Raw genomic sequence first — 17,017 nt, forward strand, 5'->3', positions numbered from 1 at the left:
CCAGTTTCTGCTCCCCTCTGACCTGTGCAAAAAAAACTCTGAAAGGGGGAGACTCTCTACAGCAACACAAATGTTCATAGCATGTATCTGGTCCAGGGCGGGGAAAATATTTACTGACCCCTCACATCCTGGACACAAATTGTTTCAACTCCTACCCTCAAAACGTCGCTACAGAGCACTGCACACCAAGACAAGAACAGTTTTTTCCCGAACGCCATCACTCTACTAAACAAATAATTCCCTCAACACTGTCAGACTTTCTACTAAATCTGCACTTCTATTCTACTAGTTTTTCTCATCATTCCTATCACCCATTTCCTCCCATGTTGACTGTATGACTGTAACTTGTTGCTTATATCCTAAGATTTTTATTAATATTGCTTCTTCATTGCTTATTTGACCCCTATGACAATCATTAAGTGTTGTGCCACATGATTCTTGACAAATGTATATTTTATTTTATGTACGCTGAGAGCATATGCACCAAGACAAATTCCTTGTGTGTCCAATCACACTTGGCCAATAAAAATCTATCTATCTGTCTGTCTGTCTGTCTGTCTGTCTGTCTGTCTGTCTGTCTGTCTGTCTGTCTATCTATCTATCTATCTATCTATCTATCTATCTATCTATCTAGTGCAAAATTCTATCATGGACCACCAGCAGTCCACAGATCACCGGTTGGTTACTACTATACTAACTGATAAAATGCCTGTAACCATGTCATGCATGGCTATTTTAGACATTAATCACATCTGACTCTGCATGAATTTGCATGCATGTTCATTTCACTAGGCTGGGAAAAAGTAAACTGGAGTATCTGTTTTAGGGGTTTCTGCGTCACCATCCCATCTGGTTGGCCCAACCAGAATTTCAACTTTCATTTCTCCCTTCAATCAGTTCTAATCTGTGCAACCAACAAACAGTTGTTTAACAATTAAGGTTATAATTCTTCTGAAATAATCAGCCTTAAAATGATATCTTAATAAAGCAAATAGTATTTACTTTATTAAGCACTCAGCAATGAGAGTAACATGGATGGCATTTGGCTCAAAGAAAAGAGTTAGAATTGAAATAGAATAAACAAAGAAACAAAGATTAGGTGCATCCAAAATGGAGATTAATCCTCTAGCAAAAAAAGCTTTGTAAAGAATCTGGCATGCCTTTAGCATATTCAAATGGAAATAAACTTATGCAACTCCATCCAGTTAATTATTGGATGTAGATGTCTGTGGGTGTTGAATGTTCTTTCCTGAATTCTGGAAGACGTGCATACTGTTATGAGTTGTACTGTATTGAATTACTTGTAAAAAGAATATAATGCGTGAATATACGGAGCAATACACATTTGAGAATGTCTTTCTATTTCCAATGTAACCTGACTTATAAAGCTTAGCTGTGTATTGTTGCTTTTTCTTTTAACATAGTGTTAAAAGTCAACCAAACATTTGAATAGTCCTACTGTAGTAATGTATCAGTACAGCCTTCAAACAATTTAAGGTTGTTTGGAAATATATTGCAAAACTTGGAAAACTGGAGAGGTAAGCCTGGTGTGGTGAATGGAGACATTAAAAAGAATGAGGACTTGCAAGCAGCTTTGATTTGTCTAGTACACTGAGGAAATAGGCAACAAAAATGGTAATGCATTCTAATTTTAAGAGAAATCTGAGAAACAGGAGGAATGATTTGAGATAGTTTGAGAAATGTGAAATGGTTATGGTGTATCACAAAAGAATATGCATAGTCATAGTCAAAGAGAAACTGTTGCTAATGGTGCCTAAATCAGTCAATCAGAATAGAGCTGGAAGAGAACTTTAAGGTCTTCTAATTCAATTCTGCTCAAGCAGGAGACCCTATACTATTTCAGACAAGTGGCTGTACAGTCTCTTCTTAACCCTGCAGTTCTGTTTGGGTCTGTGAGACCCAAAATCAAAGTTTGAGACTTATGCATTCATATACTCAATTTAACATTGCTGATCATCAAAACAATATTTTTGGGGTGGGGGCTAATTTTTTTTCTGGGCAAAAAATAATAATCACTTCGAGTCTGTTTCTGGTGGTATACAACCAGACCAAAAAGAATTTTTTTAGATACTTGAATTTGGACTTTTTGAAAACATTTTCCACTGGGAAACTAGTTTGAACATTTATGAACGTAATGATATTAAAATTGAACTGAAAAAATTGAGGCTTATATTTTTATTTTGATCAAAAAGCCCCTCCCCCATTTTTTCTGAATTTTGTGCCAATTTATATTTTTTTAGGCTACAAATCTCTAAGGAATTTCCCCCCAAAAGTTTTGATATACTAAATTGAACAATCCTGAACATAAGAAAAATAGAAATGAACTGAAAAAAATGATTCTTATTTGTTTATTTTTGCCACAAAAGGGCCACCACCACCCCTCGGCCTTGCTGTGTGCCATTATTTTCACTTTTTATATATATTTGTCTAGAAATATTTGGAATATCCTTTTGAAAAGCAAGCACATTGTAGCCAGACAACTAATTTTATGAAAGAAATCCATTTTACTAAAAACAAGTATGTAAGTTTGAAATTAACAGCATAATTTTTATATAAATTGAAATAATTGAACACGGCGGGAGGAGAGACTTTTATGTGCAAAATAAACAAATATGCATCAATTTTTCCAGTTCACTTTTCATATCATTATGTTCAGAAATGTTCAAGCTACCAATCCCACACCAACTTTAGTAAAATAGAACGCATTTTGCAAGCAAACCTATCCATAAATTGAAAAATATTTCACAAAAACAGGGGGAGCGCGCATTTCATCAGCAAAATAAACCAATATGCATCAATTTTTCCAGTTCAATTTTCATATCATTATGTTCAGAAATGTTCAAGCTACCAATCCTACACCAGGTTTAGTAAAATAGAACACATTTTGCAAGCAAAACTATGCACACATTGAAAGAAATTCACAAAAACAGGAGGGGCGCACATTTTATCAGCAAAATAAACCAATAAGCATTAATTTTTTTCATTTCAATTTTCATTCCAATGTGTGCAGAAATGTTCAAACTTGTTTCCAAGTGAAAAAAGCTTTCAAAAAGACCAAATATAAGCACTTCAAATGAAGAGTTTTCAGTCAGGGTGACCCGGGAACATAACATCAGGGTGTTTTCTTGAACAGAACAGCATTAAGAACCTCCTGTGATGAAGCACCCACAATTTCTGAACATAAGCCATTCCATTCGTTAATTGTCCTCACTGTTAAGAAGTTTTTCCTTATTAATCCAGGTTGCTTCTCTCCTTCATCAGTTTTTATCCATTGTTTTTGTCTTGCCTCCTAGTGCTTTGGAAAATAATAATAATAACACCAGAGTTGGAAGGGACCTTGGAGGCCTTCTAGCCCAACCCCTGCTTAGGCAGGAAACCCTACGCTACTTCAGACACATGATTATCCAACATCTGCTTAAAAACTTCCAGTGTTGTGGCATTCACAACTTCTGGAGGCAAGTTGGTTCACTGATCAGCCATTCTGACTGTCAGAAAATTTCTCCTTAATTCTAGGTTACTTCTCTCCTTGTTTAGGTTCCACCCATTGCTTCTTATTCTACCCTCAGATGCTTTGGAGAATAGGTTGACTCCTTCTTCCTTGTGGCAACCCCTGAGATATTGGAACATTGCTATCACATCTCCCCTTGTCCTTCTTTTCATTAAACTAGCCATGCCCTGTTCCTGCAACCGTTCTTCATATGTTTTAGCTTCCAGTCCCCTAATCATCTTTGTCACTCTTCTCTGCAATTTTTTAGAGTCTCAATATCCTTTTTGCATTGTGGAGACCAAAACTGAAAGCAGTATTCCAAGTGTGGCTTTATTGAAGGCTTATAAAGTGGTATTAACACCTCACGTGATCTTGATCCTATCCCTCTGTTAAAAATAAATAAATAAATAAACAAACAAACAAACAAACAAATAAATAAATAAATAAATAAATTTTAAAAATGACCTCTTCTTCTTCATAGCAGCCCCTAAAATACTAGAATACTGCTATCATGTTACCCCCCCCCCTAGAAGGACTTGAGTTATAACAGATAACAGTTAAAACTTTTAGTGCACTCTTGTGACTTTAGATAATTATGTGACTTTTTAATTAAGGACGATGTAATGTGTGGAATAAGATCAGAAACAGTATGACCAAGATAAATGATTTATCATTGGGATACACTGTTGATGTTTGTGGAACCGAGCAGCTATTTGCAATTCCATTAAAAGACTTTGCAAATGCTGATAAGGAAATTGATATATGGAGCAATGAAAAGGAAGCCTCAATTGAAGTTAAAGCCCAGCCATCAGTTGTAATGCCAATGACCAGAAATTGGAAGTAGGACTTTCTCATATTAAAAGAACAAGTCCAACTGTTAAAAGAGAATGTAAAAAATAGGGAAGGCTAAATCATTTTTAAAAATATTGTAACAAAAAATTCCAATACAACATTCTATGCATTCCATGAGAATCCTTCAGAATTTTTTATTGGAGTGATTAAAAAGGGAGGTGTAGAAGTTGAATGGATTTATTTATTTTGATAATCAGTAAACAAATGGCCAAATTGGAGTACAGTGATCCCTCGATTTTCGCGATCTCGTTCTTCGCGAAACGCTATATCGCGATTTTTCCACCCGATGACGTCACTCTCTTCCTTCCTTTCTCATCTTTCTTTCTCTCTCTCTTTCTCTATCTTGCTTCTTCCTCTCTCACACTCTCTTCCTCCCTCTCTCATCTCTTTCTTTCCTTCTCTCTCTTTCTCTATCTCTCCCCCTCTTGCTGGCGGGCGGCGGGCGGCGGGCGGGCGGGTGAGCGGGGGCATCAGCGAGGAGCCGGGGTTTCCCCTTTGCGTGGGCGGCGGGGAAACCCGGATCTTCGTCTGCTCGCTGCTGCTGCGGCCGCCCAGCAGCTGATCTGCTCGGCGGCAGCAGCGAGGAGCCGAATCGGGCTTTCCCCTTTGCGTGGGCGACGGGGAAACCCGGATCTTTGTCTGCTCGCTGCTGCTGCGGCCGCCCAGCAGCTGATCTGCTCGGCAGCAGCAGCGAGGAGCCGAAGATCGGGGTTTCCCCACCGCCCACGCAAAGGGGAAAGCCCGATTCGGCTCCTCGCTGCTGCCGCCGAGCAGATCATCTGCTGGGCGGCCGCAGCAGCAGCGAGCAGACGAAGATCCGGGTTTCCCCGCCGCCCACGCAAACTCCACCATCTGCGCATGCGCGGCCATGGAAAAAGGGCGCGCATGCGCAGATGGTGTTTTTACTTCCACAACCCTACATCGCGAAAAATCGATTATCGCAAGGGGTCTTGGAACGGAACCCTCGCGATAATCGAGGGATCACTGTATTTCATTCCTATACTGATGTCAGGTGGTAATGTCAAATGATGATACAAAGATCAAAACCATTGTTAACACACAAAGCCGATAGAACAAAACTAAACTTCAGCAGCTTTTAGATATGTCTAATTATTTGTCACAAATTGTTCCAGGAATGACTATTGTGACAAGTGCTTTAATTGCTGTTTCAGCAGATGAAATTTGCTTATAAACAAAAGTCCATTAAATGAAAACATTTTTAGCAACAGTATCTAGTTTAGGTGCACTATTGCCAAAAGAAGGATTTCCAAAGTCATGAAAACCTAAAGTTATGATTAAAGCACAGCAAAAAAGCATTAGCTATTGTTTTAGGTATACAAAATTTCAGCAGCACCATTATGGAAACAGTTAAAAGTTTAGTTTATAAACATTTGGAAGTTTGCAAAAAAAAAGAAAAAAAGAATTTTATTTATTTATTTATTTATTTATTATTTAGATTTGTAAATTATTTTAAAGTATAGGAAAGAATTGAAATCAGTAATTGCAGATGTCGTATGTGGGGTTTCTTGGGTGATATCAATTATGCGTGAATTGTTCTGATGTTGCAGTACTCAACATGAGATTTTTTTTCCTTTTTAAAATGTATTTTAAGTTTGTATTAATCCATGTTTAAACAGTCATGCATAAGATTAACAATTGTATTAATCCACATTTAAACAGACATGCATAAGATTAACAATTCACCACAAAGAAAGCAAAAAGAAAAAGCATCTAAGTGCTGTATTTTTTGGAGTATAAAACACACCTCAGTTTTTGGGGAGGAAAAAAGAGAAAAGAATCTGCTTACCAGATATTCATCTGACGAGCATTCTTAGTCTGGTCAGCTTTAGCACATTATTTTATCCCCTGGTTAAAAAAACCTATTTGGAGAGGGTAACAATGAAAGAGCTTGCTAGTGGATAAGAGCTGGAAAAATCATTAGCACCTGATTAGGGCTGGAAAGAAACATTTGGAACAAGTAGAACAATGGAAAAAGCCCTGCAAAGACTTAGGGCTTGAAAAACATTCTTTGCAAAGAGTAACAATTAAAGAGCTTGTAATCGCTGGGAACATTGTTAGCACCTGTTAGGGCTGAAAATAAACATTCAGAGCAAATTAGAGCAATTTAAAAATACCCTACAAAGACAGGGTTTGGAAAACATTCTTCACAGAGAGTAACACTGAAAGAGCTTGCAAGTGGGTAAGGACCATTGTTAGCACCTGATTAGGTCTGGAAAGAAACATTTGGAGCAAGTCAGAGCAATGAAAAAACCCTACAAAGACTTAGGGCTTGGAAAACATTCTTTGCAAAGAATAACAATGAAAGAACCTGCAAGGTAAGAGCTGGGAAGATCATTAGCACCTGGTTAGGGAAGGAAAAAATACTTCAAAAAAGCTACATTCAGAGTATAAGACACACCTGAATTTTCAGCCTCTTTTAGGTAGGAAAAAGGTCATTTTTTTATTATACTTCAAAAAATATAGTGATTTTTTTTTAAAGAAAGGACAAATTTATCCCAAGTTCACCATATCTGGTAAGTCTTTAAAAGGGGGAAATAAATTACAAAATATGTCCTACACTTTTTATCAAGAAAGAAATAATGATGTGGACAGCAGATTTGCATATATCTGCAAGAGAATTTAAAGTAATCAAAGATGCTTCATTGAATTATAAGACCTTACAATGTTTAAAGAACACAAATACAAATTTACTTTAAAAAAATAAAAGAATGTTACTATGATAAGACTAAAGTTAAGAGTTGACATTTTGAAATAATAAATGAGGTCATCAAGCTATTGAATTGAGATGAACTGAAAATATTGTCTTTGGGCCAAGTATAATTACTCATATAAGGATAATTCTATAACCATTGACAGACTTTTGGAAACTGTGACTATAATAAAACAATATAAATGATTATAGCAGTTTTTCAAAAAATAGATATTGATGTAATTAAATTTTATTTAAAAATATTTTATAGTGGTAGATTATTATTTTAAATTTATAGAAATTCGTTGTTTGGAAATTGTTTAGACAAATGATGGTTTTACTTTTTAAGCCTCTCTTCCCAATACCTGGAATCTCTGATGCTTAAATATTTGAAAGGTTGAGATTTTGTGCATACTAGTTTCAGTTCATATTGTGCTCCCACAAGTATGATTTTAGAAAAGACTATACGAAGGGATTTTTTTGAAAAATCAGTGTGGATGATTTTATTTATTAGTTATGTCTTTATAGAAATACTTGGAGCAGTAAATGACCAGCATTATTATTGATAGGGTGGTGCAATGACTGAGCAATTAAAAAGCTGGGTTTATCAACTAAAAAGAGGGCAGCCCAGGTTCAAGACCAAAGTGCCACATGATGGGGTGAGCCCCTGTACTTGCCCCAGCTCCTGCTAACCTAGCAGTTTGAAAGCAAATGTGAGTAGATAAATAGCAATAGTATTAGCAATAGAAATAGCATTTAGACTTATATAGCACTGTGAATGGACTTCACAGTGCTTTACAGGATCAGTCATCAATAGTAAACAAAGCAGCAACCAAAAATTACACCACAGATCATCACCTGGTAGAGCAGCAATGAAAGCCTTGGAAAAGATATTCAGATGCCATGAAGTGTCTATAGTGTTTCCCAACCTTAGCAATTTTAAAAAGTATGGACATTCTCCAATGCACTTGCAAGGAGAGTCCAGCGTGGGTAATTCTCCAGTCTCATTGGAGGGACTGAGTTTTAATTTAAACATTATGCAGGTACCGCCCCCTAGCCTACCAGTCATCAAAACTCAGTCGCAGTAATGGGACATTTTTTGAGTTTCTCCTCATAAGTATTAGTTGTAATATATGATTAAATACTGTGTGATTGTTTTTTCTGATTACTAATACTTTTCTTTATTCCTTTTCCTTGTTTGCAGGTTTTTCGTGTATGGATTGGCTTCTCCTTTACAGCAACGGATCAGGCCCTCTGAGGGTTCTGTCCGTCTGACTGTGGCGCCCTGCCCCCCCTTTTTTTGTTCCATGGCATTGGCGCTCACTGGGACCGGAGCGCAGCCGTGGGGGGGCGTTAAAATGATAGGGCGACCAGGTTCCCGGCCTCCGAGGTCGCACCTGGGGATAGAAGATGGTTGCCGCCGGAAAGGGCCTGCCCCGCCCGGCGAATAACACCACAGCCAAAGATCCGGCGACCAAGGGAAGGCTGCGTTTTAAACACAGGGCAAGCCCCAAGGAAGGGAAAGTTATTATCGGAGCCCTGCATAAACGCCAGAACGGCGTCGGAGCAGCCTTCGGGTAAAACGGCAGGAGCGGCTCTTGAGTTTCCCGCCGGTTGCCATGGCAACAGCGCGACGGCCATTTTGTTTGGCCGATAGCTGTCAATCACTAGGGGTGAGAGGAGCGAGGAACGCTCCGAGGCAACCCCCCCCCCCCCCCCGTTTACCCAGCAACACGCAGCCGCATTGAGGTCACAGCCTCATTGCTTTGTTAGCTGCGTTACGATTGGCATTATTGTCCATTGTCTAACCATGAGTGATTCAAATATGACCGACAATTCGACCCATCTGGGGGAGGAGGGGGCCATTTCCATCAGGCCCACTACCCCCAAGGACAAGCCTTCCTCCGAAAAGGCCAAGGCTAAATCCTCTCAGGCCGCCTCCCTTAATTAAGGAAGCCGAAAAGAGGATACGGGCTCTGGAGAGGCAGCTAGAGATGGCCCAGAAACAGCCACCAGCGCCACAGGCCCAACCAAATTATCTTCGGGGGGCCACGCCCCCCCCGGCCTCCCCCTTGCCAGGCATTGCTGGGGTTGTAGGCTCGGCAACAGAACATGATTGGTTGCCTGAACGCCCCCTATTGTCCACTGGACCCCAATATACCTTGCCCATGGCCAGCAGCACGGGTGCTCAGTACAACCAGCCCACAGCCACCTTTACACCTTCTGCTGTGGGTCTGAGGAGCTCGTTTGATACATGGCAGAGCATGCCTCAGGATCTCCAGAATCTAATAAGCAGTGTTTATGCCCAAGGGATTACAGTAGGGGCACAACAACAGGCCCCTGGGATTCCCATTCCACCAAAGCATAGAAATGTGTGGGCACCTCCTGCTCCAGCCTCCTTCCAAGGATCCATGGAGGAGGACCTCTATTCCAGAGAGGAAGACAGTGAAGAAGGCGAAGGTTTGTCGGGGGATGAGCAACCACCCGAACCACCAAGCCTTGTAGGCCTCTTCAAGCCCTCTCTCTTTCGAATCATGTTAAATAAGGCTAAGCTGGTCTTTGAGGGAGCAGGAGAGGGGAAGTTGCCTGCAGAAAACACTGCACAGGCCTCTAAAGGGGTCCTACTTTCAGTGCCAAAAAAAGAACCGGAAACCATTCCCTCCTCTGATATTTTCCTTGACAATATTAAAAGACCTTGGGAAGCGCCAGCAGCAGCACAAGGCCCCTCTCTGATTGATAGGAAATACTACACCTTCGATCAGGAGATGGAATCGCTTTTAACACCTCCAACCATAGACACTCCTGTGGCAAGTTTGGTGTCCAATGCCTTGGTCCCTTCTGAGGTTTCGGAGGGTCTGAAGGCGGAGGACAAAAGAGCCGAGACGGTAGTCATGAAGACTCACCAAATGGCAGCCTGGGCCTTGCGAGCCGCCTCGGCTGCCTCATTTTTTAATAGGGCAACTATCCTGTGGATACAGGACATGCAAGCACGTGCAAGTCAGGAGGATGGCAGGTTCTGCCAGGATTTAAATAAACTGCTGGTGGCAACGGAGTTCTCCGCGGATGCTACCATGGATGCGGCAAAATTTGCATCCCGTGCGCTGGCATCCTCTTTGTCCTCCCGGAGATTAATTTGGCTATGAAGCTGGCAGGCGGACGTAAAATCAAAATGGCGCCTAGCTTCTGCCAAGTTCCAAGGGGAACAGTTGTTCGGCGATTCCCTTGAGAAGGTCCTTATCAAGGACAAAGATAAGAAGAAGGTGCTCCCAAGATCCAACAGGAGAGCAGAACGACGGTTCACCCCTTTCTATAGAAGGCAGAACTTTCGTGCAGAGCCCTCCTCAACCGTCTCTCAGGGTTCGAGGAATTTCTCTCAGGGCTCTTTCAACCAGGGAGGCTTCCGTCAGGACAGACCGTACTTCGCGGACCGAGGCAGACCCTACCAGCAGGGACGCCGTCCATACAGAGGTTCCAACTTTAAGGGTTCCAAACGTGGAAAATGACTCTTCAGGCCCCTACCCTCTGGGGGGCAAGCTCCTCCACTTTGCCAACGCTTGGAGGGCTGCATCCCTCGACTCCTGGGCCGTGGCCACAGCAACACAGGGGTTGCGGATCAATTTTCTCCGTGTACCCCCACACCGCTTCATTGCTTGTCCTCAAGTGACAGACCCCCAGAAGAGGGCACTGTTACACCGGGAAATAGAGCACCTCCTGGAGATAGAAGCGATAGAGGAGGTCCCCTTCCACCTGAGGGGAACAGGTTTCTATTCCATCGTTTTCCTAGTCCCCAAATCTTCGGGCGGGGTCCGTTTGATTTTAAATCTCAAACGGTTGAATCTGTATGTGCGTTATCAAAAATTCAAAATGCACTCCCTCAGGTCTATACTGCAATCCATACGACCGGGAGACCTCCTCTCCTCCATCGATCTCAAGGAGGCCTACCTCCATGTACCGGTATTACAGGAGTACAGACAATTCCTCCGGTTTTCAATCAACGGATCTCATTACCAATATCGAGCGATGCCATTTGGGCTGTCGTCAGCGCCGAGGACGTTCACCAAACTTCTGGACGTCCTCACGGCCACCTTGAGACACAGGTCAGTGTGACTCATGGCATACCTCGACGATGTCCTGATCCTGTCGAAGTCCCGGGACCGGGCACAGCAGGATCTCCAACTGACCCTGTCGACCCTAAGAACTTTCGGGTTTACCATAAACCTGGAAAAGAGTCAGCTAATTCCATCAACCAGATTAGCTCACCTGGGCACCATCATCGATACAAACTTGTGCCAGGTTTTCCTATCGGAGGACAGACAGGCCAATATCCGTACTCTACTACAGAACCTGTCTTATCAACCAAGACCTTCCCTGGCCTTTCTCTCCAAAATCCTGGGCACATTGGTTTCTTGCATAGATGTGGTTCCCTGGGCCAGGTTACACATTCGAGACCTCCAGTGGTTTCTCCTACCCTATCAAAGGAGAAAGACCAGCCATACCAGGATGCAGGTGCTTCTCCCTGCAGCGGTCAGGAGATCCATGCGATGGTGGACCTCAACCGCCATTCAAAGGGGGTCACCCTTTCAGGGACAGGACTTTATCACTCTCACGACGGACGCCAGCCTGTTCGGATGGGGTGCTCACCTTTCATCCAATGTAGCCCAGGGCCTGTGGACTCCTCGGGAGTTGGAAAACATCAACATCAATTTCTTGGAATTGAGGGCAGTGTCTCTCGCTCTGCTGAGTTTTTCTCATCTGGTGCAGGGCAGCCATGTCCTGGTTCTAACGGACAACGTTTCCGCTCGCTCTTACATCAACCACCAGGGCGGGACGAGATCCAGGCGCCTGATGCAGGAGGCCAACACTCTGTTCAAGTGGGCAGAGACCCACCTGGCCTCTCTCGCAGCCGAGCACATCTCAGGCCAAGAGAATGTAACGGCGGATTGGCTGAGCCGCAGGACTTTGGACCCGGGGGAGTGGAAGCTGGATCCAGGAGTGTTCCGGGCACTAACCGCTCAGTTCAGCACACCGATCGTGGACCTGTTTGCAACGTGCCACAACGCACAGCTACCCCGCTTCTTTTCCCGGTTCCCATCTCCGGGTTCAGAAGGGGTGGATGCACTACGCCTCCCCTGGCCAGTAGGGCTCCTGTATGCATTCCCTCCTACTCGCATACTTCAGAGAGTGCTACACAAAATCATACAGGAACGAGCCGAAGTACTGCTGGTAGCACCTTTTTGGCCTCGGCAGGCTTGGTTCTCGGACTTGAAGGAGCTGTCCGTCTCCCCTCCTTGGAGAATCCCAGATGACCTGGTAGCCCTCAGTCAGGGGTGCATCGCGCATCCGGAGCCTCAATGGTGGAACCTGACCGTGTGGCACTTGAGGGGGACCGTCTAAGGCAATTACGTCTCCCTGACACGGTCATCGCTACCATGCAGGCGGCGCGCAGGCCTTCTACAAGGAGGATTTACCAATCCACGTGGTCAGCCTTCTGCACCTTCTGTGAGGACCGGCAGCTCGATCCGGTAGCGGCCTTGCCTGGTACTGTTTTAACCTTCCTCCAGGCAGGATTAAACAAGGGACTGGCTCCGAACACGCTACGATGCCATGTGGCGGCGCTGTCTACAATATTGAACCACGACCAGTACCAACCCTTGTCAAGACATCCTTGGATTCGAGATTTCTTAAAAGGAGCATTGAATATTAGACCGGCTCCAGTCCATAGGTTCCCCTCATGGGACCTATCTCTTGTCCTTAAGGCCTTGACAGCTCCACCCTTTGAACCGTTGAGGACGGTATTGCTGCGGTTTTTATCCATCAAAACGGCCTTTCTAGTCGCCATTACCTCAGCCAGGAGGGTGTCGGAGCTGTCGGCCCTGTCAGTAAGATCTGACCTTTGTCTATTCCATCCGGACAGAGTAGTTCTTCGACTGGACCCGTCTTTCATCCCCAAGGTGAACTCTGGCTTTCATAGAACTCAAGAGATAATATTACCTGATTTCTGTACACATGGCACGCACCCATCTGAACTCAGATGGCATAAATTGGATGTGAGACGGGCGGTAAAAATTTATATTCATTGGACACAGGCTTCCAGGGCATCGGAAGCTTTGTTTATTTCCTTTTCATCACATGAACAAGGTACTAGAGTGTCTTCACAAACTATCAGTCGTTGGATAAGGATCTGCATCACTGAGGCCTATAAAGCGTCAGGACAGACTGTTCCTCAGGGAATTACTGGACATTCAACACGAAGTGCGGCTGTTTCGGCAGCATGGTCTACACAGGCTTCGATCGAAGAGATTTGTAGAGCCGACACGTGGGCAGCTCCATCTACCTTCATCAAGCATTACCGGATTGATACCTTTGCTTCCGCGGAAGCAGCCTTTGGGAGGAGGGTGTTACAAAGGGTGTGTTCCACTTGACCGCCCTTGGTCCTGTTTCCCTCCTTGTTTATGTCTTGGGTATATCCCACGTTGGACTCTCATTGCAAGTGCATTGGAGAAGAACCGTTGAAACTTACATGAACGGTCTTCTCGATGCACTGCAAGGAGAGTCCAAAACCCACCCGATTGGTGGACCAAGGGCCTCTTTTTTGTCTGGCATTGTTAAGAAATTGGGCCCGGCGTGTGCCTTCCAGTTGTTAATAAAAAAAAGTTATAGTTTACTGCTCCTTTGTTTCTTTATGACTGGTAGGCTAGGGGGCGGTACCTGCATAATGTTTAAATTAAAACTCAGTCCCTCCAATGAGACTGGAGAATTACCCACGTTGGACTCTCCTTGCAGTGCATCGAGAAGACCGTTCAGGTAAGTTTCAAAGGTTCTTTTGGTTCATACATTGGATGCATGTTTCCTATACATTGGGTGTCTATCGGAAGTCTCAGTGATCCCGGTCACAATTTCTTTCAAAAAGCAACTGGACCTTTTGTTTCATTTGAAGATGTTTCATTTCTCATCCAAGAAACGTATTCAGTTCTGATTAAATGGTGGAGAATGGAAGGATTTATATTCCTTGAAATCATGTGGTCATTATCCTGTTTCTTAGAGAGCTTTCTTCTTTGAAAGAAAGCACCTTTGGGACATTGACTGGATAGGTGAAAAGAAACAAGGAGATAAATGATAATGGAAATCTGTAGAATATACACAGTAAACATTGAAAATTATATATTTTTTCATACAAAAGGAAGCATGCATTATTGAAAAACATTAAACATCCACATCCACATGTGCTTGTTATTTTAATGTTATTCACACCCCAAGTTATAGGTGAATTGACATTTTCATTATAGTTCTTTATTTTTATGAGGTTGCATCTAAGCTGTAGGATATATATAACATGTAACCATCCCTGGTACAGAGCTGAAGGCATTGGATACTGTAGCCTAGAGGTTAATTCTCTGCCTTACAAGGCCAAGGTTGCAAGTTTAAGTCCCAGTGAGGGTATAGCTAGCTGATGAGGTCAAAATAAGGCCGAAATAGATCTATCCTAGTCTCCCTTAATTTTGAAATTCAGCAAAAACATGTGACATATATATATATATTTATATATATGTACACACACACATATACACACACACATACATACATAAATACATATACATGCACGCACGCACACACACATCACCCACACACCATCTTCTGAACAAAAGGTTATTATTCTGCTGCATTTTAAAGGAAAGCTATTGTCGAATACTGGAAGTGGAATTCAAAAAGTAGATTTGCTGTAGACGACAGATTTAAGAGGTTGCAGAATTAAGTGGCAAAGCCGCAAAAGACAATATAAGGATGAGTTAACAGAGATAGGGAAATAGAGAAATGATGAAATTTCTAGTAGAAAGGAAATGGCATAAATGCATGGGTAGCAAGTAAGTGGTCTTTCACACTATCCAGCCATATGCCAAATTTGGAGGGATGTTCAAAGAAGCACTGCTACATTTTAGGTGCTTTAATTTAATACAGTAAAGTATGCTTTCTTCTCACAGGTCTCATCCTTTGATATATCATTTTCTGTGCATGCACAGGAGTCTTACTTGTTGGTAAAAACCATATTATGCAATCATTCATCTTTGACATTTGGAAATGGAAGGCTGCTTGTTTCAGTGTAATATTTTGAAAGGATATTTGAGTTGAAACAATGATATTTACTGGATTATTTTTGTCTGCTTAACATAGTTAATTATTGAGGTCAGAATGTTCACCTTGTTCTCCATAAATTATTTACCACTAAAATGATATCAGACCAGAAAATCAACCCCACAAGAATACTAAAACTAGACTTTGTTGAAACAGATTATAATACAAGATTGCAAGTCTAATTGTGCTATCCTCCCCTTCTTCTTGTACACAATGAATAAGGGAGGTTTAAGTCTGAGCCACTTCTGAATATTGTTGTTTCCCATGAATTAAAAAAAGATATATCAGCCCCTTTGTGTCTAGGTAAAGTTTCTTGTGCCCCTTTGACAAGGTCATTTCATTTACTCTCAATAGCTGATTTATGAATTGCCGTTTTTAATGCCCTATAGCACTACCCACAATTTTTTCGCCTCCTAGATCCCGTGCATGCGTAGATGAGGTTTTGCTTGCTTGCATGCTCTGGTTCTTAATGGACCATGGATTGGTACCATTTCATAGCAGCAGTGGGTTGCTCGTGGTTCAGATCAGTTCTTAAAACCGATAGAAGCAGCGGCGGTGGGTGACTCCACCCACCCACTTGGGATGCTTCTGTGCATGAGTACAAGCATTGTGTGCACACAAGCCAGTAGCAAACTAATTCAGAACTCACTACTGGTCTACAGTCCATGGGTTGGGGACTCCTGCCCTATAAAAAGTAAGATACCAACAGCATAATTATTGTCATTATACATATAGATCCCAAAAGTCTTGAAACTTTTGCAACATCTTTTTATGATTTAGAAAGGCATGTTTTAGTATCAAAAAGGGGCAATATATATCTAGAATTTCAATTATTAGTCTTTCTAACCATATCTAGAACTGTTTTCTGGACACCCTTTGCTCTGTTCTGAACTTTTCCTCTTATAAATTTGTCATTTTTATTCTGTTCATTTTCAACACACAGTAAATTAAATTAGTAGGTGTCAGTAATATCTTGGTGTATTCACTCAGCACATCATTATTGTTCTTTCTTTTTGCTTCCCTAGCTATGACTTTGCATTTTCCACTGAGACAACCATGCCAGAACAGGAATATATATATTTTTTTTAAAAAAGAAATCTGCAATGGTGAATTTGTTAGAAACAAGAAAACAGATTTAGCATGGCAAAAAATGATAGCAATGAATAGAATCCATTAGTATCAGTTCTTTGAATTAGAAAAGAACTTATATAAACAAATCACTTGTAAGATAATTTGGTGGAAGGGGAGAGAAAGGCATGTTTTTGTATATTAAAGTGTATTTTGGCTTTTTTAAAAAGGAGATGTCTAAGGAAATTTACGAGGCCGAAGAATTCATAAAGAAATAAACAAATCCTGACTTCAGGCATTAAATTTCATTACGAACAATGTGATAAGGAAAATTTATATTTTAACAAGTTAGGGAAAACATGCAGAACAAATGACACATAAGTGAAAAAAAAATGTCTGTAAAACTTTTACAAAAAAAATATCTATTTAGCTCCACAAATTTAAATGCTACTTTACATATAACACAAAACATATGAGATTTTTTTTAGTGATATAAAATTACAATACTATTCTAGCCCTGCTCTTTACTACTTTGTCATTGTTTTGCCACTTCTATGAAATTCATCTGAAATTTTCTGTCCTCATCCATTTACTTAATCAGAAAGTCCAATATTTCCCAGCCTAGACATACGTTTCTTTTTAAATTATTATGATCACTGTTCAATTGATATTTTATTTCTTTATTTTATTTTATTTGTTTGTTTTGTCAAGTATGTATTGTGGTATACAAAGATATAATAATATTTATA

The sequence above is a fragment of the Erythrolamprus reginae genome, chromosome 2 (genome assembly GCF_031021105.1).
Source record: "Erythrolamprus reginae isolate rEryReg1 chromosome 2, rEryReg1.hap1, whole genome shotgun sequence".
NCBI classification, from domain to species: Eukaryota; Metazoa; Chordata; class Lepidosauria; order Squamata; family Dipsadidae; genus Erythrolamprus; species Erythrolamprus reginae.